Genomic DNA, 23,952 nt, shown 5'->3' on the forward strand with positions numbered 1-23,952 from the left:
GCATTCCAGACAGACTTTGAGAAATCAAATTGACTTGTTGAGTCAATATCTTGTTCTGAGCCAATATGGCATTCAGAGTGTCAATCTCAAGAACTCCTTTCTTCTGACTAGTCCCATTGTTCACAGGATTCCTTTCAGAAGTGTACATGAATTGGTTATTTGCAACCGTTTCAATCAATTCTTGAGCTTCTGCAGGCGTCTTCTTCAGATGAAGAGATCCTCCAGCAGAGCTATCCAAAGACATCTTGGATAGTTCAGAGAGACCATCATAGAAAATACCTATGATGCTCCATTCAGAAAGCATGTCTGAGGGACATCTTCTGATTAATTGTTTGTATCTTTCCCAAGCTTCATAGAGGGATTCTCCATCCTTCTGTCTGAAGGTTTGGACTTCCACTCTAAGCTTACTCCATCTTTGTGGTGGAAAGAACTTTGCCAAGAAGGCATTGACTAGCTTTTCCCAAGAGTCCAGGCTTTCTTTAGGTTGAGAATCCAACCATATTCTAGCTCTGTCTCTTACAGCAAAAGGGAATAGCATCAGTCTGTAGACCTCAGGGTTAACCCCATTAGTCTTCACTGTGTCACAGATTTGCAAGAATTCAGCTAAAAACTGATGAGGATCTTCCATTGGAAGTCCATGGAACTTGCAATTCTGTTGCATTAGAGAAACTAATTGAGGCTTAAGCTCAAAGTTGTTTGCTCCAATGGCAGGGATAGAGATGCTTCTTCCATAAAAATCAGGAGTAGGTGTAGTGAAGTCACCCAGCACCTTCCTTGCATTGTTGGCATTGTTGTTGTTTTCGGCTGTCATGTGTTCTTCTTCCTTGAAGAATTCGGTCAGGTCCTCTAAAGAGAGTTGTGCTTTAGCTTCTCTTAGCTTTCTCTTCAAGGTCCTTTCGGGTTCAGGGTCAGCTTCAACAAGAATGCCTTTGTCTCTGTTCCTGCTCATATGAAAGAGGAGAGAAAAAGAAAATGTGGAATCCTCTATGTCACAGTATAGAGATTCCTTGAAGTGTCAGAGGAAAAGAGAAATAGTAAGAAGAAGGAGAAGAAGAATTCGAACTTTAATTAGATAAGGTTCGAATTGTGCATTTAGAAGGAGTGGTACTCCATAAATAGAAGGATGTGGGAAGGAGGGAAGAGAATTTTCGAAAATTCAATTAAAAGATTTTGAAAACATTTTGAAAATTTGATTGATAATTTTCGAAAATTAAAAGTAAAAAAGAAATCAAGTGATTTTTGAAAAAGATTTTGAAATTAGAAATTAAAAAGATTTGATTTGAAAACTATTTTGAAAAAAAAATGTGATTAAAAAGATTTGATTGAAAAGTTATGGTTTTAAAAAGATATAATTGAGAAGATATGATTTGAAAAACATTTTAAAAAGATTTGTTTTGAAAACAATTTGAAAAGATATGATTTAAAAAGAAATTGATGACTTGCCTAACAAGAAAAGATATGATTCAAACATAAAACCTTCCTCAACAGAAAAGGCAACATACTTGAAATGTTGAATCAAATCATTAATTGATAGTAAGTATCTTTGAAAAAGGAAAGAAATTGATTTTGAAAACATTTGATTGAAATGATATGATTTGAAAAAGATTTGGTTTTGAAAAACTTTGAAAATTTGAAAAAAAATTGATTTGAAAACAAAATCTTCCCCCTAGCACCATCCTGGCGTTAAACGCCCAGAATGGTATACATTCTGGCGTTTAACGCCCAAAATGCTACCTTTTTGGGCGTTAAACGCCCAACCAGGTACCCTGGCTGGCGTTTAAACGCCAGTCTGCCTTCTTCACTGGGCATTTTTGAATGCTCAGCTTTTTCTGTATAATTCCTCTGCAGTATGTTCTGAATCTTCAATTCTTAGTATTATTGACTTGAAAAGACACAAATTAAAAATATTTTTGGATTTTTAGTAATCAAAATGCAACAAGAATCAAATAACAATGCATGCAAGACACCAAACTTAGCAGTTTGTGTACTACTGACACTATATGAGACACATAAATACTCAAGCCAAAAGAATTCAAAGATCAAAACAAAGAAATATATGCATGGATTCGAAAAATGTAACAAAAACATGCATTTGACACCAAACTTAAGATGAGACTCTAGACTCAAGCAAGAAACAGCAAATATTTTTTTTTTGGTTTTTATGATTTTGTAATTTTTTTGTGTTTTTTTTTTCGAAAATTAAGTGGAAAAAGGTGTCAAAATTCTTAATGAGAATTCCAGGAATCAGTGCAATGCTAGTCTAAGACTCCGGTCCAGGAATTAGACATGGCTTCACAGCCAGCCAAGCTTTCAAAGAAAGCTTCGGTCCAAAACACTAGACATGACCAAAGGTCAGCCAAGCCTTAGCGGATCACTGCTCCAAAAGCAAAATTGATGAAAATCAACAAGCTCTTGTGGTGATAAGTTGAAACCTCGGTCCAATCAGATTAGACATGGCTTCTCAGCCAGCCAGATTTCAACAAATCATCATGAAACTCTAGAATTCATCTTCAAGAATTTCGAAAAAAAAATAAATACCTAATCTAAGCAACAAGATGAACCGTCAGTTGTCCAAACTAGAACAATCCCAGGCATTGTTACCAAAAGCTTGCTCAAAACTTGAACAATCCCCGGCAACGGCGCCAAAAACTTGGTGCGCGAAATTGTGAACAATACTTTTCACAACTCTCATAATCCCCGGTAATGGCTCCAAAAACGTGGTAGCTCAATACCATGGCATTACACAACTTCGCACAACTAACCAGCAAGTGCACTGGGTCGTCCAAGTAATACCTTACGTGAGTAAGGGTCGATCCCACGGAGATTGTTAGCATTGAAGCAAGCTATGGTCATCTTGTAAATCTTAGTCAGGCAAACTCAAATGTATATGATGATGAACGAAAATAATATAAAGATAAAGATAGAGATACTTATGCATATCATTGGTGTAAGAGCTTCAGACAAGTGTATGAAGATGCCTTCCCTTCCGTCTCTCTGTTTTCCTACTGCCTTCATCCAATCCTTCTTACTCCTTTCCATGGCAAGATTGTGTAGGGTTTCACTGTTGTCAGCAGCTACCTCCCATCCTCTCAGTGAAAGCGATTGCATATGTCCTGTCACGGCATAGCGGAATTCAACTGTCGGTTCTCGGTCAGGCCGGAATAATATCCATTGATACTTTTGCGTCTGTCACTAACGCCCTAGCCTGCTAGGAGTTTGAAGCACGTCACAGTCATTCAGTCATTGAATCCTACTCAGAATACCACAGACAAGGTTAGACCTTCCGGATTCTCTTGAATGCTGCCATCAGTTCTTGCCTATACCACGAAGACTCTGATCTCACGGAATGGTTGGCTCGTTTGTCAGGCGAGCACTCGGTTGTCAGGCGATCAACCATGCATCGTGCAATCAGGAATCCAAGAGATATTCACTAAGCCTCAGATGCTTGTAGAACAAGAATGGTTGTCAGTCACCTTGTTCATGAGTGAGAATGGTGATGGGCGTCAATCATCACCTTCATCATGTTGAAGAACAAGTGATATCTTGGATAAAGAACAAGCGGAATTGAATGGAAGAACAATAGTAATTGCATTAATACTCGAGGTACAGCAGAGCTCCACACCTTAATTTATGGTGTGTAGAAACTCCACCGTTGAAAATACATAAGAACAAGGTCTAGGCATGGCCGAATGGCCAGCCTCCCAAAGGTCTAAGATAGCATAAAACAAAGATAGCTACCCCCCAAAAGTCTCCTTAATACAATAGTAAAAGGTCCTACTTATAGAAAACTAGTACATAGATGAGTAAATGACATAAAAATCCACTTCCGGGCCCACTTGGTGTGTGCTTGGGCTGAGCAATGAAGCTTTTTCGTGTAGAGACTCTCCTTGGAGTTAAACGCCAGCTTTAGTGCCAGTTTGGGCGTTTAACTCCCAATTAGGTGCCAGTTCCGGCGTTTAACGCTGGAATTTCTTGAGGTGACTTTGAACGCCGGTTTGGGCCATCAAATCTTGGGCAAAGTATGGACTATTATATATTGCTGGAAAGCCCAGGATGTCTACTTTCCAACGCCGTTGAGAGCGCGCCAATTGGGCTTCTGTAGCTCCAGAAAATCCACTTCGAGTGCAGGGAGGTCAGAATCCAACAGCATCTGCAGTCCTTTTGAGTCTCTGGATCAGATTTTTGCTCAGGTCCCTCAATTTCAGCCAGAAAATACCTGAAATCACAGAAAAACACACAAACTCATAGTAAAGTCCAGAAAAGTGAAATTTAATTAAAAACTAATAAAAATATAATAAAAACTAACTAAATCATAACAAAAACATACTAAAAACAATGCCAAAAAGTATACAAATTATCCGCTCATCACTGACCCTGCTAGGAATCTGGACAAGGCCGCCAATCTCCCATTGAGTTGCTATACCTCTTTGACGCAGGTCGGGCTTTTCATGTTGAGGATGGCCTGGCATTTATCTGGATTTGCCTCGATTCCTCTTTATGTGAGCATAAAGCCCAAAAATTTACCTGCTTCCACTGTGAAGGTGCATTTAGCCGGGTTGAGTCGCATGTCGTGCTTCCATATAGTGTTGAATACTTGAACCAAGTCGGTTAGTAATGTTTCTTCACTTTGTGTCTTTATCAACATGTCGTCCACATAGACCTCCATGATTTTTCCGATGTGGTCTGAGAAGACATTATTCATTAGCCTTTGATAAGTGGCTCCCGCGTTATTAAGGCCGAAAGGCATTAAGATATAGCAATAATTTGCTTTTGGTGTAAGAAACGAGGTTTTTTCTTGATCGAGTGGATACATTAGAATCTGGTTGTAGCCTGAGTATGCGTCCATGAATGAAAGATACTTATATCCTAATGAGGCATCTACTAGAGCATCGATGCTTGGGAGTGGATAAAGGTCTTTTAGGCAGGCTTTGTTGAGGTCAGTGTAGTCAGTGCACATTCGCCACTTCCCATTTGACTTTTTCACCAAGACGACGTTTGCTAACCATAGTGGGTATTTAACTTCTCTTATGAACCCTGCCTCTAGTAGTGCTTGTACTTGTTCTTCTACAGCCTGAGACTGTTTTGGCCCGAGTTTTTTTCGTCTTTGTTGTACCGGCCGGGATCCCGGGTAGATTGCCAGCTTGTGGCTCATTAGTTCGGGATCTATGCCTGGCATGTCGGCAGCTTTCCATGCGAAGAGATCAACATTATCTCGTAGAAACCGTATTAGTGATTCTTTTGTGTCTCCTTTCAGGATCGTGCCAATATTAGTTGTTTTGTCCGAGGTATCTCCAATCTGGACTCTTTCTATTTCTCCTTCGGGTCGTGGGCGGAGTTCTTCTCGTCTCTGATCTCCGCCGAGTTCGATTGTGTGGAACTCTCCTCCTTCGCCTCGAAGATTTAGACTTTTGTTATAACAGCGACGCGCCATCTTTTGATCTGCTTTTATTGTAGCTATCCCTTCTGTAGTTGGGAATTTCATACATAGATGTAGAGTTGAAACTATCGCTCCGAGTTGATTTAACGTTGTCCGACCTATTAAGGCATTGTAGGCTGAGCTTACGACAACCACGATATAGTCTATCTTAAGTGTTCTGGATTGGTTCCCCTTTCCAAAGGTTGTGTGTAACGATACGTATCCTAGTGGCTGTACTGGGGCATCCCCAAGTCCGAACAGGCTGTTTGGGTATGCTCTTAGCTCTTTTTCTTCTAAGCCGAGCTTGTCGAAGGCGGTTTTGAATAGAATGTCGGCGGAGCTTCCTTGGTCAATTAATGTACGGTGGAGGTTGGCGTTTGCCAATATGATCGTGATGATCATGGGGTCGTCGTGTCCTGAGATGATTCCGGATGCATCTTCTTTGGTAAACGTGATTGCTGGGATGTCTGGCACTTCTTTCTTGCCTTCGACATGATATACTTCTTTGAGGTGTCGCTTGCGGGATGATTTGGAGATTCCTCCTCCAGCAAATCCGCCGTGTATCACGTGGATATGTCTTTCCGGTGTGTGGGGTGATCGTTCAGATCGTCTGACATCTTCATCCCTTCCCTAACTAATTTCTCTATGACGTTTTTCAAGTCAAAGCATTCGTTGGTGGAATATCCTCGGACTCGATGATACTCACAGTATTCGTTCCGATTTCCTCCTCCCCTTTTGCCTTTAAGTGGCCGAGTTGGGGGTATTTTATCATATGGCAGGCTTCTTTGTAAATGTCTACCAAGGATACCCTAAGAGGGGTGTAGTTATAATATTTTTTGATTTTCTCTTCGGAGCGATCTTCTTTTTTCTTGGATTCTTTATCTTTATCTGGTAGGCAGAACCAAACCTCGAGGCTTCCCCAAGTCGAGAATTCTCCTCCATGTTGATGTACTTCTGCGCCCGTTCTTGTACTTTGTCTAGGGATGCTAGGGACTTCTTTGATATAGATTGGCTAAATGGTCCTTCTCATAGGCCGTTTATGAGGCCCATGATGGCAGCTTCTGTTGGTAGACTTTGTATGTCCATGCATGTTTTGTTGAATCTTTCCATGTAGTTACGAAGACTCTCCTGATCTCCTTGCTTGATTCCTAGTAGGCTCGGTGCATGTTTGGCTTTGTCCTTTTGTATGGAAAATCTGGCCAGGAACTTTTTGGCCAGGTCGTCGAAACTTGAGATGGATTTTGGAGGTAGGTTGTCGAACCATCTAATGGCTGTCTTGGTAAGAGTTGTTGGAAAGGCTTTGCAGCGAACTGCATCTGAGGCGTCAATGAGGTACACTCTACTTCTGAAGTTGCTGAGATGGTGGTTGGGGTCCGAGGTGCCGTCATACAGAGTCATATCTGGAAGCTTGAAATCTTTTAGAATTTTGGTTTTCATAATTTCCCTGGTGAATGGATCCTGGTCTTTGTGCGAGCTATCCTCTGGGGTGGATCGAGTAGCTTTAGTTTTGAGATCAGCTTCGAGTTTCATAAGCTTATCTTCTAATTCTCGGCGCCGCCTTATCTCCCAACGTAGATCCTCTTCTTTTTCGCATTGATGTTGGGCTTCTTTCTCAAGTTGCTTCAATCGATTTTGAAGTGCTTCTATCGCCCCTGGATTTGATAAATTTTTGTCTCCATTGGATTCCGTAGTATCTTTAAGTATAGCATCCGTGTTCTTGTGTGGCGTTCTATCTTCCAAACCTGAGTCATGGTCATTGTCATGGTTGTCCGCCATGGTGTTGGGATGACTTCTAGGCTCCCCGGCAACAGCGTCAATGTTCCGAGGGTTACCTGAAACTTGTAGGTCGATCTCGGTCGAGATCTTCTGGGTTTGGTCGGAGCCGAAATGTCCGGCATGCGTATAGCGGCTGGAGCTAGTGTGTCCGATTTGTAGAACTGAGAGTGCTGCTAATCCTTTGTCACCGAAGGGTGGGGGGTACCTGCAAAGGACTCCGATGCTTAAGTTAGCAAGGGTATTAAGCAGGTATTGAGTAGAATCAGAGTATGAGTTATACCTGGGTGCTCCAGTGTATTTATAGTGGTGAGATATGACCTTCTGTGGATAAGATAAGTTAGTTATCTTATCTTATCTTATCTCTTGTTGAGGTCAGCTTATCTTCCATGGAACCGCCGTTGTCTCTAACGGCTTGGGCTGCCTTTGGATCTGGGTCGTATTCCTTGTGTTGGGCCCTTCTTTGGGCTTTTCCTGTCGCTTTGGCCGACTTCTTCGTAAAGAAGTCGGTCCGCTTGACCTAAAGAGGTCGGTAGCTTTGTTAATGAACATTCCGGCTCGGTCATCTCGACCCAGGGTATGAACAGTGGGCGAAAGACAGAGAGCGAGAGAACAAAGGGAGAAGTTACGAAGAGGAGCGAAGAAGGGAAACTGTTTTCTGATCGCAAATTCAAAATAAAAGGCCACAAGGAAAAACGAGGCAATTAATACCAATTAATGAAGGTATTAAACCCTCACACGTTCCCAAAGCGCTGATATAAAAGCACGCGCTTTTATAGAAAAACGTTCCACATTCAGAAAGCTTCTATAAAGGAATCGACTAAATGCTTGAGTTCGGCTTCACTAGAGAAGGACCGAAGTCAAGGACTCGACTTCAAAAAAGAAGACCGAGCTCAAGCAGGGGCACTGTTCATACCCTGGGTCGAGCTGTCCGAGCCGGGACATTCAGTAGCAAAGCAACCGACCTCTTTAGGTTAAGTGGACTGACTTCTTCGTAAAGAACTCGGCCAAATCGATAGGAAAGCCCAAAGAAGGGCCCAACTGAAGGAATACGACCCCGATCCAAAGGCAGCCCAAGCCTATAGAGATAAGGGCGGTTCCATGAAGGATAAGCTGACCTCGACAAAAGATAAGATAAGATAAGATAACTAACTTATCTTATCCAAAGAAGGTCACATCTCACCATTATAAATACACTGGAGCACCCAGGTATAACTCATACTTTGATTCTACTAAAAACCTGTTTAATACCCTTGCTAACTTAAGCATCGGAGTCCCTTGCAGGTACCCCCCACCCTTCGGTGACAAGGGATCAGCAGCATTATCAGTTCCACAAGTCGGACACACCAGCTCCAGCTACTACACACCTACCGGACACGTCGGCTCCGACCAGCACAGAAGATCTCGTCCGAGATCGACCTACAGTTTCAGGTAACACTCAGAACAATTTTTTTTACCAAGACGACGTTAGCTAGCCATAGTGGGTATTTTACTTCTCTTATGAATCTTGCCTCCAATAGAGCTTGTACCTGCTCTTCCATAGCATGGGAGCATTCCGGTCTGAGCTCTCTGTGCCTCTGTTGTACTGACCGAGATCCAGGGTAGACTGCTAATTTGTGGCACATTAACTTGGGGTCTACGCCTGGCATGTCTGAGGCTTTCCACACGAAGAGGTCGACGTTATCTCGTAAGAACTGTATGAGCGATTCTTTTGTGTCTTCTTGTAGGATTGTACCGATACTGGTCGTTTGGTCTGGGGTATTCCAAATTTGGACTTTCTCTATTCCGCCTTCAGGTTGTGGGCGGAGTTCTTCCCGCCTCTGAAATCCACCGAGCTCGATTGTGTGAAATTCTTCTCCTCTGGTTCTGAAGTCTAGACTTTCATTATAACAGCGGCATACTGTCTTTTGATATGCTTTTATTGTAGCTATCCCTTCTGGAGTTGGAAATTTCATGCATAGATGTGGAGTTGAGACTATTGCACCGAGCTGATTTAATGTTGTCCGGCCTATTAAGGCGTTATAGGCTGATCCTACATCGACCACGATGTAATCTATCTTGAGTGTTCTTAATTGGTTTCCTTTTCCAAAGGTTGTGTGCAATGAGATGTATCCAAGTGGTTGGACCGGGGTGTCTCCTAGTCCGAACAGGCTGTTCGGATATGCTTGGAGTTCTTTTTCTTCCAAACCGAGCTTGTTGATGGTGTTTTTGCGGAAAACGAATTTTCCAAACACATAGATCTAACCGGCAAGTATACCGGGTCGCATCAAGTAATAATAACTCACTTAGAGTGAGGTCGATCCCACAGGGATTGATGGATCAAGCAACTTTAGTGGGTGATTAGTTTAGTCAAGCTGACATTGAAGTGAAATTGAGTGAAATCGTAGCCAACAGAATTGTAAATGACAGGAAATTTAAAGTTGCAGAAAGTAAAATTGCAAGTAACTTAAATAACAAGAAAGTAAAATAACTGAAACTTAAATTGCAAGAAATGTAAATTGCATGAAAAGTAAAGGGGGTTGGGTGCTGGAACTTAAAATTCAACAGGAAAGTGTAAATAGCAATCAAATAGAGAAGTAAAAGGTGCAAAATCATGCAACAGATCGAAACAGAAAATGGAAATTGCTTGAAGAATTCTAAACAGAAAAGCAGTGCTTAATTTGCAGCAATTTAAAAGAATGTTGAAGATCTCAGGATTGGAGGAGACTAGATAACAAGTCTAGATCTCAAATCCTTCCTTGATCCAACAAGAACAATTGCAGAAGAAGTAAAAGAAAACAAATTGCAGAAATTGCAGAAGAAGAAATGAACAGAAAGTAAAATTCAATTATGTAGAAAATTAAAGAAGAGATCTCAAGGTGAGATTGAAACAGAAGTTCTTCAATTCTTCACCCAAGATCCAAAGCAAGAAAAGTAAAGAGTGCTCAAGAAGGAACCAGGAGGAAGAGAGATCAATTCTCCTTCCTAATTCTCTAAGAAATTCCAAAGTTCAAAATTAAAATTCAAGTAGAAAGGAAAATTTAAAAATAAAGTCTCGAGCTCCCCAATTACATAAAACTAGCTCCTATTTATACACTTTCTATTCTTGGATTTTGGGGTTTGGATGGGCTTTTGATTTGGTGAAGAAATGAATTAAATTGGGTTTTTAATTCAATTTCAGCCCATGAAGGAAAATTGCTTCCAGGAGGCTGCCCTGCCCTTGTGGAGGGCAGGGCAGGATTTGATGAGTGCGGCCTTGGTGCGAGCGTGGTGCACGAGTTGATGCTGCAGGATGCTGCCCTGCCCTCGCGGAGGGCAGGGCGGAAATTTTTGGTGCGCCAGAATGGTGCCCCGTGCGTGCTGCTGGTGCTAGCCGAAGCTCCTTGGTGCGCCAGAATGGTGCGCGTGTGCGTGCAACAAAAGATGCTGCCCTGCCCTTGCGGAGGGCAGGGCAATGTTTCCAATGTTGAAGTTCCAAGTTCGAAACTTGGTGGATGCACACGCTACTTCTTTTCCTTGGTTTCCTTGTGTCTCCCTCTTCGAGCCTTGGTAGAAGCATTTTGGTTTATTTTCGCTTGTTTTTGGCCCTTAAAGATGCTTTCCGTTCCTGCCCCAATTGTACGCCAAATATGGATTGCTATATATCGTTGGAAAGCTCTGAATGTCAGCTTTCCAACGCAACTGGAAGCACATCAATTGGACGTCTGTAGCTCATGTTATAGCCATTTGAAGGAGGCATGGTCATGCTGTGAGCGCCCAGATTTTAACTTAGCGAAAATTTTGCTTCCAATCCTCAATGTGCATCACGATTCTGCCCTGCCCTTGGCAAGGGCAGGGCAGTGTGCGTGCTGGCTGCTTCCTTCCTTGATTTGGTCATGGGCCACGCTTTTAAAAGCGTGGCCTAAGGCTCCAAAGTGTACCCCAACTTCAAAGTGTACCCCAAAGCTCTTTTTTTCTCCTTTTTTTGTGCTTCTTTGCTTCTTTTTCTTCTTATTTCCTACAAGATTTATAAAATTAAAATATCAAAAAAATATATCATTTAAGTACAAAAATCATTCAATATTTAAGCACAAATCATCAATTTCTTGTATGAAAAAGCATAGAAAATGGGTATATGATGACATGTCATCACAACACCAAACTTAAATCTTGCTTGTCCCCAAGCAAGAAAAGAATCATGCAATAAAGATTGACAATCCAAGGTAAGAAGAATAGCAACTCAATGTTCATGGCAAGCTAGTTTTCTATGCATGCTACAATTACAAAAGAGATGTAAATGATTGATGCTTCTATCTAGCTTATTTTATGAAATCTTTTCCTTATAATTTTTCCTTGAAACAAGCATTTGATTTTTTTTTTTATTAGCTTCTCCTTTTGGGTGCTTTGCCCCATGAGTTAATAACAAAGCTACGACTTCTAAATGCTTTGTTTCCAAGTATTACCACTTGATACATAAGCACCACAAGCATTTAATTAGAGGACTTCATTAAGCTCATTTTTTTTTCTTTTCTTTGACTCTCTAATCATTGATGCTCAGAACCTTGAGCTTTGAGGGAGTGCTTTTGCACTTGAGCCTAGCCTTGACTTCTAAGTGTTTTGTTTTCAAGCATTTGGCTTGATACATAAACACCACAAGCACTTAGCAAATAAATTGCCATTGGTACTCAGAGCCTTTAGCTTTCTCATTCTTTCCCTTTTTCTTTTCTTGCTTTAATTGTATTTGCTTCTTCAAGGTTTTCATGATTTCAAAAGATTTCAAAAAATGTACTAGATGAAAAACTTCAATTAAATAAAATCCAATGCAATTGAGCAACAATCAATCATACTAGCTTTCCAATACTTGTATGCACATGCTAAATTCTTCTTTAATTCCTTGTTTGTTTATGATCATGATGCTTTTTTGCTTTTGGATTCACAAAACTCAAGTTGGTAGTCATAATGTCACAACAACATGTTTCAAATCAAATTCAAGCTATGCTTAGTCATACCACACATGCCTAAAGAGAATATAAAGACAATCATGCAATTTAGAGTGCTGGAAATAAATTAGAAGAAAAGGAACTCTACAACCTTGTAGTTCATCTTCATTATTGTTGTCCTTTTTCCTCTATTCTTCCTCTTTCCCTTGCCAAACTCAAAATGCTTGCTCATCCTCAAGCAACAATTAGAACAATGGCTATGGGGCTAAGATAGATCATGAATGTCTTACATAATGAAATGTTAGCGTTACATGTGTTGCAAGCAAGCAAAAATGAAAAATAACAATCAAGGCACAAGAGACAGCGACATTTTGATTGCAAGCATAAGAAGGTGAGCACAATACATTGCATAAAAGATAAGTGGCACACCAAACTTAGTGTGACACTTTCACTTGGAATTAATGCAAGTATCTAGTAAAGATTGGAAGCAAATTTTTATTGCATAGCAACACCAAACTTAGAATGCAATCATATGTCAATTTTATTTAAAACAAAACTAAATGAAACTGTTGTATGTTAAAGACAATCACCAAGCCAATAATCTGTCATGAATAAAGCTCTCTTGGTAAAGTATTAACAAACACAGTAAATAAGCAAACTAAAATGAAAGCAAACAGAAAAATGACTAAAGAAAGTAGAATGAAAAAGTGTCAAATTAAAAGATAAAAATAAAACTGCAGAGGCATTATGATTATACAGACAAGTAGTGTTGCTTGAATGAATTGCATAGAAAAATAAGTGGCACACCAAACTTAGAATCTTGGTGTGTCACTTTCATTTTTGATTTGATGCAATCATCCAAAAAGATTGAAAACAATTTTGTTGCAAGGCAACACCAAACTTAGAATGTAACCATATGCCTATTTATTGAATTTAAACAAAGTAAAGAACAAAAACAAAGCAGAGAAGAAATTATACCTACGGTTGGGTTACCTCCCAACAAGTGCTCTTTTAGTGTCATTAGCTTGACATATTGTTCTTCACTTTCTTCCTCTTCTTCCAATTAGTTAAGAGGAATGACTTCATGGGGGGAGAAGTTTCAGCTTTTGTCCCCTTTCTTGGTTTCCTCTCAGCAAGCTTTCTTTTGAAATTGGCTTGGTTGAGCTTGCTTGCTGACTTAGGGACAGAATTGGTGCTCTTGTTAGTTGCCTTCACTTCTTTGTTGTTAAGACATGGTTGCTGTGTGATTTTTGGAGTTTGATCTTCATCCAGAGCCTTTTGAATTGGTGGTTCCATGACCACTTCCTTCATGTGATTTTCTGCTTTACTTGAGTTTGACTTCTCTTGCGTGTCTTCCTCCCTTTCTCCTTCATGATTTTCCATTAATGCCTCTGGGAGGGAATCTTTATGTTTCATTGTCACCTCAAGTGGCTCTTGTGAATGTAAAAGTTCAGGATCCAATGCCTCCTCCACCTCATTTTTCATTAAAATTTTGCTTGACACATAGGCTTCTCCATCTTGCCTTTCCACTTTCTTCGTTGCACTCAACAATTGAGCTACGTACACTTCCATGTTTGTGAAGAAGTTCTCTTTCCTTTTCCAGAATATCTGTGCCTCCCTCTCATATTTTTCAAACATGGTCTCAAGCTTTGAGAGGCTTTGGTTCAAGGAAGTTTGTGTGGGTGGTGGATTTTGATAGAGGCTTTCTGTTGAAGCATGGTCAAGTGATGATATCTTTGGATGAATATCATATGTAGCATTAGAATTTCCTTCCCAGCCACCAGTAGAATCATGACTAGCATCATTTTGTGGTGGAAGAAAATATCCCATATGGTTTTCTTGCTCATCTTGTGGTTCTGAAGCATAGCTCCATGGATTGGAGTGCTCAGAATCTATATCTTCTTGGTGATATTCCCAACCATCATTAGAATAATGACTTGAATCATATTGTGATGGTGGGCAATATCCTATGAAGTTTGGTTGATTAAAAGATGAGGTGAACTCCATTTGAATTTTGTAGAACACAACACCAATGAAAATTGAAATTACTCATATCAGATATGAATTTTGCTTAGTGAGGCAAAAACACAAACACCTTGGTTTCAATTTGAATCAGAGAACAAAAATAAAAAAAATGCTTGATCTAGACTTCTCACCCACTTAATCATTGTTGATCTAATCAATCCCCGGCAATGGCGCCAAAAACTTGATGGTGCTTTTGCGGAAAACGAATTTTCCAAACACATAGATCTAACCGGTAAGTATACCGGGTCGCATCAAGTAATAATAACTCACTTAGAGTGAGGTCGATCCCACAGGGATTGATGGATCAAGCAACTTTAGTGGGTGATTAGTTTAGTCAAGCTGACATTGAAGTGAAATTGAGTGAAATCGTAGCCAACAGAATTGTAAATGACAGGAAATTTAAAGTTGCAGAAAGTAAAATTGCAAGTAACTTAAATAACAAGAAAGTAAAATAACTGAAACTTAAATTGCAAGAAATGTAAATTGCATGAAAAGTAAAGGGGGTTGGGTGCTGGAACTTAAAATTCAACAGGAAAGTGTAAATAGCAATCAAACAGAGAAGTAAAAGGTGCAAAATCATGCAACAGATCGAAACAGAAAATGGAAATTGCTTGAAGAATTCTAAACAGAAAAGCAGTGCTTAATTTGCAGCAATTTAAAAGAATGTTGAAGATCTCAGGATTGGAGGAGACTAGATAACAAGTCTAGATCTCAAATCCTTCCTTGATCCAACAAGAACAATTGCAGAAGAAGTAAAAGAAAGCAAATTGCAGAAATTGCAGAAGAAGAAATGAACAGAAAGTAAAATTCAATTATGCAGAAAATTAAAGAAGAGATCTCAAGGTGAGATTGAAACAGAAGTTCTTCAATTCTTCACCCAAGATCCAAAGCAAGAAAAGTAAAGAGTGCTCAAGAAGGAACCAGGAGGAAGAGAGATCAATTCTCCTTCCTAATTCTCTAAGAAATTCCAAAGTTCAAAATTAAAATTCAAGTAGAAAGGAAAATTTAAAAATAAAGTCTCGAGCTCCCCAATTACATAAAACTAGCTCCTATTTATACACTTTCTATTCTTGGATTTTGGGGTTTGGATGGGATTTTGATTTGGTGAAGAAATGAATTAAATTGGGTTTTTAATTCAATTTCAGCCCATGAAGGAAAATTGCTTCCAGGAGGCTGCCCTGCCCTTGTGGAGGGCAGGGCAGGATTTGATGAGTGCGGCCTTGGTGCGAGCGTGGTGCACGAGTTGATGCTGCAGGATGCTGCCCTGCCCTCGCGGAGGGCAGGGCGGAAATTTTTGGTGCGCCAGAATGGTGCCCCGTGCGTGCTGCTGGTGCTGGCCGAAGCTCCTTGGTGCGCCAAAATGGTGCGCGTGTGCGTGCCACAAAAGATGCTGCCCTGCCCTTGCGGAGGGCAGGGCAATGTTTCCAATGTTGAAGTTCCAAGTTCGAAACTTGGTGGATGCACACGCTACTTCTTTTCCTTGGTTTCCTTGTGTCTCCCTCTTCGAGCCTTGGTGGAAGCATTTTGGTTTATTTTCGCTTGTTTTTGGCCCTTAAAGATGCTTTCCGTTCTTGCCTCAATTGTACGCCAAATATGGATTGCTATATATCGTTGGAAAGCTCTGAATGTCAGCTTTCCAACGCAACTAAAAGCACATCAATTGGACGTCTGTAGCTTAAGTTATAGCCATTTGAAGGAGGCATGGTCATGCTGTGAGCGCCCAGATTTTAACTTAGCGAAAATTTTGCTTCCAATCCTCAATGTGCATCACGATTCTGCCCTGCCCTTGGCAAGGGCAGGGCAGTGTGCGTGCTGGCTGCTTCCTTCCTTGATTTGGTCATGGGCCACGCTTTTAAAAGCGTGGCCTAAGGCTCCAAAGTGTACCCCAACTTCAAAGTGTACCCCAAAGCTCTTTTTTTCTCCTTTTTTTGTGCTTCTTTGCTTCTTTTTCTTCTTATTTCCTACAAGATTTATAAAATTAAAATATCAAGAAAATATATCATTTAAGTACAAAAAGCATTCAATATTTAAGCACAAATCATCAATTTCTTGTATGAAAAAGCATAGAAAATGGGTATATGATGACATGTCATCACTTGTCGAAGGCGGTTTTGAACAAGATGTCAGCGGAGCTCCCCTGGTCTATCAATGTGCGGTGGAGGTTTGCATTTGCCAGTATAACAGTGATGACCATAGGAACGTCGTGTCCTGAGATTATACCGGATGCATCTTCTTTGGTGAAGGTAATCTCGGGGATGTCAGGCTTTACCTCCTTCCTTCGACATGATATACCTCTTTAAGATATCTTTTGCAAGATGATTTGGAGACTCCTCCTCCCGCAAATCCGCCGTGTATCATGTGGATGTGTCTTTCTGGTGTTTGAGGTGACCTCTCGATTCGTCCGACGTCTTCTTCCCTTCTTCTTTTTCTTTGCTTATCGTTCCGGGTGGCCAGATACCGATCTAGCTTCTCTTCTCTTACTAGCTTTTCTATGACATTTTTTAAGTCAAAATATTCATTGGTGGAATGCCCACGGATTCGGTGATATTCACAATATTCAGCCCGATTTCCTCCTCCTTTTTTGCCTTTGAGTGGTCGAGCTAGGGGTATTTTTTCAATGTTACATACCTCTCTGTATACATCCACGAGAGACACCCGAAGGGGGGTGTAATTGTGATATTTTTTAATTTTTTCACCATGTCGATCTTCTTTCTTTTTGGATTCTTTGTCCTTATCCCGGGAGGTGAATCCGGATTTCGAGGTCTCTCATAGTCGAGAGCTTTCCTCCATGTTGATGTACTTTTCTGCTCGTTCTTGTACTTCATTCAGAGATGCGGGGTGTTTTTTCGATATAGACTGGCTAAAAGGTCCTTCTTAAAAGCCATTGATGCAGCCTCTGTTGGTAGGTTCTGTATGTCCAGGCATGTTTTGTTGAATCTTTCCATGTAGTTGCGGAGAGTTTTCCATTCTCCTTGCCTGATTCCTAATAGACTTGGAGCGTACTTAGCCTTATCTTTTTGGATGGAGAATTTGGCCAAGTCGTCGAAGCTCGAGATGGACCTACAAGGTAGATTGTCGAACCATCTAATCGCCGTCTTTGTTAAAGTAGTCGGAAAGGCTTTGCAACAAACTAGATCTGAGGCGTCGGTGAGGTACATTCTACTTCTGAAATTGCTGAGATGATGGCCGGGATCTGTAGTGCCGTCGTACAGAGTCATATCTGGGAGTTTAAAGTCTTTAGGGATTTTGGTCTTCATGATCTCCTTGGTGAATGGATCTTGTTCCTTGCGGGAGCTGTCCTTATGAGGGGATCGGTTGGCATTGGTCTTGAGATCGGCTTCGAGTTTTAGAAGTTTGTCCTCCAATTTCCGGCGTCGTCTTATTTCCTTCTGTAGGTCTTTCTCAGCTTCTCGTTGACGTAGGACGTCTTCCTCAAGTTGTTTTAAACGGTCTTGAAGCATCTCTATGGCTCCCGCGTTTGAATTCTTTTTAGGTTGAGGAGTATCCTTTGGTGTAGCGTCCGCATTTTTGTGCGGCGTTCTATCTTCTAGATCTAAGTTGTGGTCGTTGTCATGGTCGTCCGCCATGACGATGGGATAACTTCTAGGTTTCCCGGTGGTGCACGAAATTGTGGTCATCAATGGCGCCATCAACATGGTACGCTCAATTGCAATCTCAACTCTTTATCACAACTTCGCACAACTAACCAGCAAGTGCACTGGGTCGTCCAAGTAATAAACCTTACTCGAGTAAGGGTCGATCCCACGGAGATTGTTGGTATGAAGCAAGCTATGGTCATCTTGTAAATCTTAGTCAGGCAGATTCAAATGGTTATGGATGATTTATGAATAAAGCATAAAATAAAGATAGAGATACTTATGTAATTCATTGGTGAGAATTTCAGATAAGCGTATGGAGATGCTTTGTCCCTTCCATCTCTCTGCTTTCCTACTGTCTTTATCCAATCCTTCTTACTCCTTTCCATGGCAAGCTGTATGTTGGGCATCACCATTGTCAGTGGCTACAGTCCCGTCCTCTCAGTGAAAATGTTCAACGCGCTCTGTCACAGCACGGCTAATCATCTGTCGGTTCTCAATCAGGTTGGAATAGAATCCAGTGATTCTTTTGCATCAGTCACTAACGCCCAGCCTTCAGGAGTTTGAAGCTCTACACAGTCATTCAATCCTTGAATCCTACTCAGAATACCACAGACAAGGTTTAGGACCTTCCGGATTCTCTTGAATGCCGCCATCAATGCTAGCTTATACCACGAAGATTCCGATTAAGGGATCCAAGAGATATCCACTCAATCTAGGGTAGAACGGAGGTGGTTGTCAGGCACACGTTCATAGGTGAGAATGATGATGAGTGTCACGGATCATCACATTCATCAAGTTAAGGAACAAGTGATATCTTAGAACAAGAATAAGCCGAATTGAATAGAAGAACAATAGTAATTGCATTGATACTCGAGGTACAGCAGAGCTCCACACCTTAATCTATGGTGTGTAGAAACTCCACCGTTGAAAATATACAAGAACAAGGTCTAGGCATGGCCGTGAGGCCAGCCCCCAAAATGTGATCAAAAGATTCAAAGATCTAAAGATGAAAATACAATAGCAAAAGGTCTTATTTGTAGAGAACTAGTAGCCTAGGGTTTACAAAAATGAGTAAATGACATAAAAATCCACTTCTGGGCCCACTTGGTGTGTGCTTGGGCTGAGCATTGAAGCTTTCATGTGTAGAGACTTTTCTTGGAGTTAAACGCCAGCTTTTGTGCCAGTTTGGGCGTTTAACTCCCATTCTTGTGCCAGTTCCGGCGTTTAACGCCGGGCAGTCTTGAGCTGATTTGGAACGCCGGTTTGGGCCATCAAATCTTGGGCAAAGTATGGACTATTATACATTTCTGGAAAGCCCAGGATGTCTACTTTCCAACGCAATTAAGAGCACGTCAATTGAGCTTCTGTAGCTCCAAAAAATCCACTTTGAGTGCAGGGAGGTCAGAATCCAACAGCATCTGCAGTCCTTTTCAGCCTCTGAATCAGATTTTTGCTCAGGTCCCTCAATTTCAGCCAGAAAATACCTAAAATCACAGAAAAACACACAAACTCATAGTAAAGTCCAGAAAAGTGAATTTTAACTAAAAACTAATAAAAATATAATAAAAACTAACTAAAACATACTAAAAACATACTAAAAACAATGCCAAAAAGCGTATAAATTATCCGCTCATCACCCGGCAACGGTGCCAATGTTCCGAGGGTTACCCGAAACTGTAGGTCGATCTCGGACGAGATCTCCTATGCTGGTCGGAATGGTTGTATCCGACTTGTTGGACCTGGTGATGGTGCTGATTCCTTCGTCCCCGGAGGGTGGGGGTACCTGCAAGGGACTTCGATGCTTAAGTTAGCAAGGGTATTAAGCAGGTATTGAGAAAAATTAAAGTATGAGTTATACCTGGGTGCTCCAACGTATTTATAATGGTGTAGGGCGACCTTCATAGATAAGATAAGTTAGTTATCCTATCTTATCTTTATCTTTGGAGTGAGGTCACTTTATCTTCGAGGGAACCACCCTTCTCCCTGTAGGCTTGGACTGCCTTGGGCTTTGGTGCGCGGTCCTTCATTTGTGCCCTTCTTTGGGCTTTCCTGGTGACTTGGCCAAGCTCCTTTAGAAGAGGTCAGATTGTCCTGTCCTGAAGAGGTCGGTCGTTTTGTCTATAGAACATCCCGGGTCAGACAGCTTGACCCTGGTATGAACAAATTCTATCCTCCCTGCATTTGAAATGGATTTTTTGGAGCTGCAGAAACCCAATTGGCACTCTCTCAACTGCGTTGGAAAGTAGACATCCTGGGCTTTCCAGCAATATATAATAGTCCATACTTTGCTCGAGTTTTGATGATGCACTGGCGTTCAAACGCCAACTTCCTGCCCTATTCTGGCGTTAAACGCCAGAAACAGGATAGAAGCTGCAGTTAAACACCCAAACTAGCATAAAAACTGGCGTTTAACTCCAAGAAAAGTCTCTACACATGAAAGCTTCAATGCTCAGTCCAAGCACACACCAGTGGGTTCGAAAGTGGATTTCTGCATCATTTACTTATTTATATAACCCTAGTAACTAGTTTAGTATAAATAGAACTTTTTACTATTGTATTCACATTTTTTTTTGGAGCTTTGAGAACATCTTTGTATGTTTAGTCCTAGGAAAATCTTTTGATCACTTTTGGGAGGCTGGCCATTCGGCCATGCCTAGACCTTATTCTTATGTATTTTTAACGGTGGAGTTTCTACACACCATAGATTAAGGTGTGGAGCTCTGCTGTTCCTCGAGTATTAATGTAAAGTACTATTATTCTTCTATTCAATTCAAGCTTATTATTATTCTAAGATATTCATTCGCACTTTAACCTGATGAATGTGATGATCCGTGGCACTCATTACCATTCTCATTTATGAATGCGTCCCTAATAAACACTTCCGTTCTACCTGCGAAAACTTGAATGTATATCTCTTGGATTTCTGGTTCGCGACGCATGGTTGCCTCTCTTGACAATAGAGCCTTCTATTCCGTGAGATTAGAGTCTTTGTGGTATAAGCTAGAATCAATTGACAGCTGGTGCACAAAAATTACACTCACACTATGTAATTTCGCACAACTAATCAGCAAGTGCACTGGGTCGTCCAAGTAATACCTTACATGAGTAAGGGTCGAATCCCACAGAGATTGTTGGCTTGAAGCAAGCTATGGTTATTTTATTATTCTTAGTCAGGATACCAATAGGGTTCTTTAGCTTCAGTTGTAAAAAGTGAAAGGGCATAGAATAAGTAATTGTTACGCAATAATGGAGAATATGTTGGAGTTTTAGAGATGCTTTGTCTTCTGAATCCCTGCAACATAATTCTTTCTTACTTTCAAACATGCAAGGCTCCTTCCATGGCAAGCTGTATGTAGGGCGTCACCGTTGTCAATGGCTACTTCACATCCTCTCAGTGAAAATGGTCCAAATGCTTTGTCACAACACGGCTAATCATCTGTCGATTCTCGATCATGTCAGAATAGGATCTATTGATCCTTTTGCCTCTGTCACTACGCTCAACACTCGCGAGTTTGAAGCTCGTCACAGTCATCCAATCCCTGAATCTTACTCAGAATACCACAGACAAGGTTTAGACTTTCCGGATTCTCAAGGATGTTGCCAATGGATTCTAGCTTATACCACGAAAACTCTGATTAAAGAATCCAAGAGATATTCATACAATCGAAGGTAGAATGGAGGTGGTTGTCAGGCACGCGTTCATAGGTTGAGAATGGTGATGAGTGTCACGGATCATCACCTTCTTCATATTGAAGTGCGAATGAACATCTTAGATAGGAACAAGCATGTTTGAATAGAAAACAGAAATAATTGCATTAGTTCATCGAAACGCTACAGAGCTCCTCACCCCCAACAATAGAGTTTAGAGACTCATGCTGTCAAAAAGTACAAAGTTCAGATCTAAAATGTCATGAGATACAAAATAAGTCTCTAAAAGTTGTTTAAATACTAAACTAGTAACCTAGGTTTACAGAAAATGAGTAAACTAAGATAGATAGTGCAGAAATCCACTTCTGGGGCCCACTTAGTGTGTGCTGGGGTTGAGACTTGAGCTTCTCACGTGCCTGGGCTGTTTCTGGAGTTAAACGTCAGGTTGTAACCTGTTTCTGGTGTTTAACTCCAACTTGCAACCTGTTTCTGGCGTTCAACGCGAAAATGCAACATGGAATTGGCGTTAAACGCCCGTTTACATCGTTTATCTTCGCACAAAGTATGAACTATTATATATTTCTGCAAAGACCTGGATGTCTACTTTCCAACCCAATTGAGAGCGCACCAATTGGAGTCTTGTAGCTCCAAAAAATCTATTCCGAGTGCAGGGAGGTCAGAATCCAACAACATCAGCAGTCCTTTTTCAGCCTGAATCAGATTTTTGCTCAGCTCCCTCAATTTCAGCTAGAAAATACCTGAAATCAAAGAAAAACACACAAACTCATAGTAAAGTCCAGAAATATGAATTTTGCCTAAAAACTAATAGAAATATACTAAAAGCTAACTAAAACATACTAAAATCTACATGAAATTACCCCCAAAAAGCGTATAAAATATCCGCTCATCACAACACCAAACTTAAATTGTTGCTTGTCCTCAAGCAACTAGATAAATAAAATAGGATAAAAAGAAATCAAGAAGAAATAATATCTCAGAGTTTTAAGTGAAGCTCAGATTCTAATTAGATGAGCGTGATTAGTAGCTTTTTGCTTCCGAACAGTTTTGGCAACTCACTTTATCCTTTGAAATTTAGAATGATTGGCATCCATAGGAATTTAGAATTTAAATAGTATTATTGATTCTCATAGTTTAGTATGTTGATTCTTGAACACAGCTACTTTATGAGTCTTGGCCGTGGCCCTAAGCACTTTGTTTTCCAGTATTACCACCGGATACATAAATGCCACATACACATAACTGGGTGAACCTTTTTAGATTGTGACTTAGCTTTGCTAAAGTCCCCAATTAGAGGTGTCCAGAGTTCTTAAGCACACTCTTTTGCCTTGGATCACGACTTTAACCACTCAATCTCAAGCTTTTCACTTGGACCTACATGCCACAAGCACATGGTTAGGGACAGCTTGATTTAGCCGCTTAGGCCTGGATTTATTTCCTAGGGCCCTCTTATCCATTGATGCTCAAAGCCTTGGATCCTTTTCACCCTTGCCTTTTGGTTTAAAGGGCTATTGGCTTTTTCTATTGCTCCTTCTCTTTTTTTTTTCACTGCTTTTTCTTGCTTCAAGAATCAATTTCATGATTTTTCATATCAACAATAATATTTCTCTTGTTCATCATTCTTTCAAGAGCCAACAATTTTAACATTCATAAAATTCAAAATAAAAAATATGCACTGTTCAGACATTCATTCAGAAGACAAAAAGTATTGCCACCACATCTAAATAATTAGAATTTTCCTTATTAAAAACTCGAAAAAAATATTGCCTCTTTATTCTAAAAATCTACTATTTTATTTATGTTTGATGATGATGAGAAAAATAATTTATAACTTAATTGGAGATAAAATCAAAATAGATATACTAATTACTACTACTAATATATAACTTCTAAGGTAAATTCCTAATAAGAACGATTATCACAGAGTTAAGGCAAAGATTAGAACTCAACAACCTTTATTTTGGGAGGTGGATGCTCCTTTAATCTGTGGGGTGCTTTGTAACATCCCTCATTTTTGAAAAAAATCTAAATATAAATAAATTGTGATTTTACCTTATTGAGTTTAAACTTTATAATTTTAGAAATTATTTTATTAGAACTAATTAAATAGATTCGGAGATAGTTTATTTTAAATTAATCAATATTCCTAAGTAATTTTATTATAATGGAATATTTTGTATAATTTTAGTAATTGAAAAAAATAAGAAAGAATTGTATAATTTAATTCAAGTAACTTTTATTCTGAAAAGGTTACGATTTATTTTATTAATTTGATATCTTATTTTATAAATTAATCAATTAAGAATAATTAAATTAGTTTTATTAATATTTAGAGTTAAGTTAATTAATATTTTGTGTAAGTTTTTATAATTGGTTATTTTATATAATTTCAAATTAGAATTCAGCAATGGAAGTGTTATATAATTTAATTTAAGAAAAATTTTATTATGATTAAATTATGGTTTATTTTATTTGAGCTCTTAGAGATTAATTTATTATGAATGATTAAATTGATTTTTATGAATATTTTAAGTTTAAGTCAATTGATATTTATGTACAACTTTTATTTTAATTA

At 39.9% G+C, this 23,952-nt stretch overlaps 1 non-coding gene across 1 annotated transcript; it reads left to right on the top strand.

The window, feature by feature from the left end:
• The first annotated feature begins 298 nt into the window (after nucleotides 1–298).
• Nucleotides 299–406, top strand: LOC130953147 (small nucleolar RNA R71). The gene has a single exon (XR_009075320.1). It is a non-coding gene; the product is annotated as a small nucleolar RNA R71 (small nucleolar RNA).
• The last annotated feature ends 23,546 nt before the right edge of the window (nucleotides 407–23,952 follow it).

This window comes from Arachis stenosperma, chromosome 9, assembly GCF_014773155.1.
Source record: "Arachis stenosperma cultivar V10309 chromosome 9, arast.V10309.gnm1.PFL2, whole genome shotgun sequence".
NCBI lineage: Eukaryota > Viridiplantae > Streptophyta > Magnoliopsida > Fabales > Fabaceae > Arachis > Arachis stenosperma.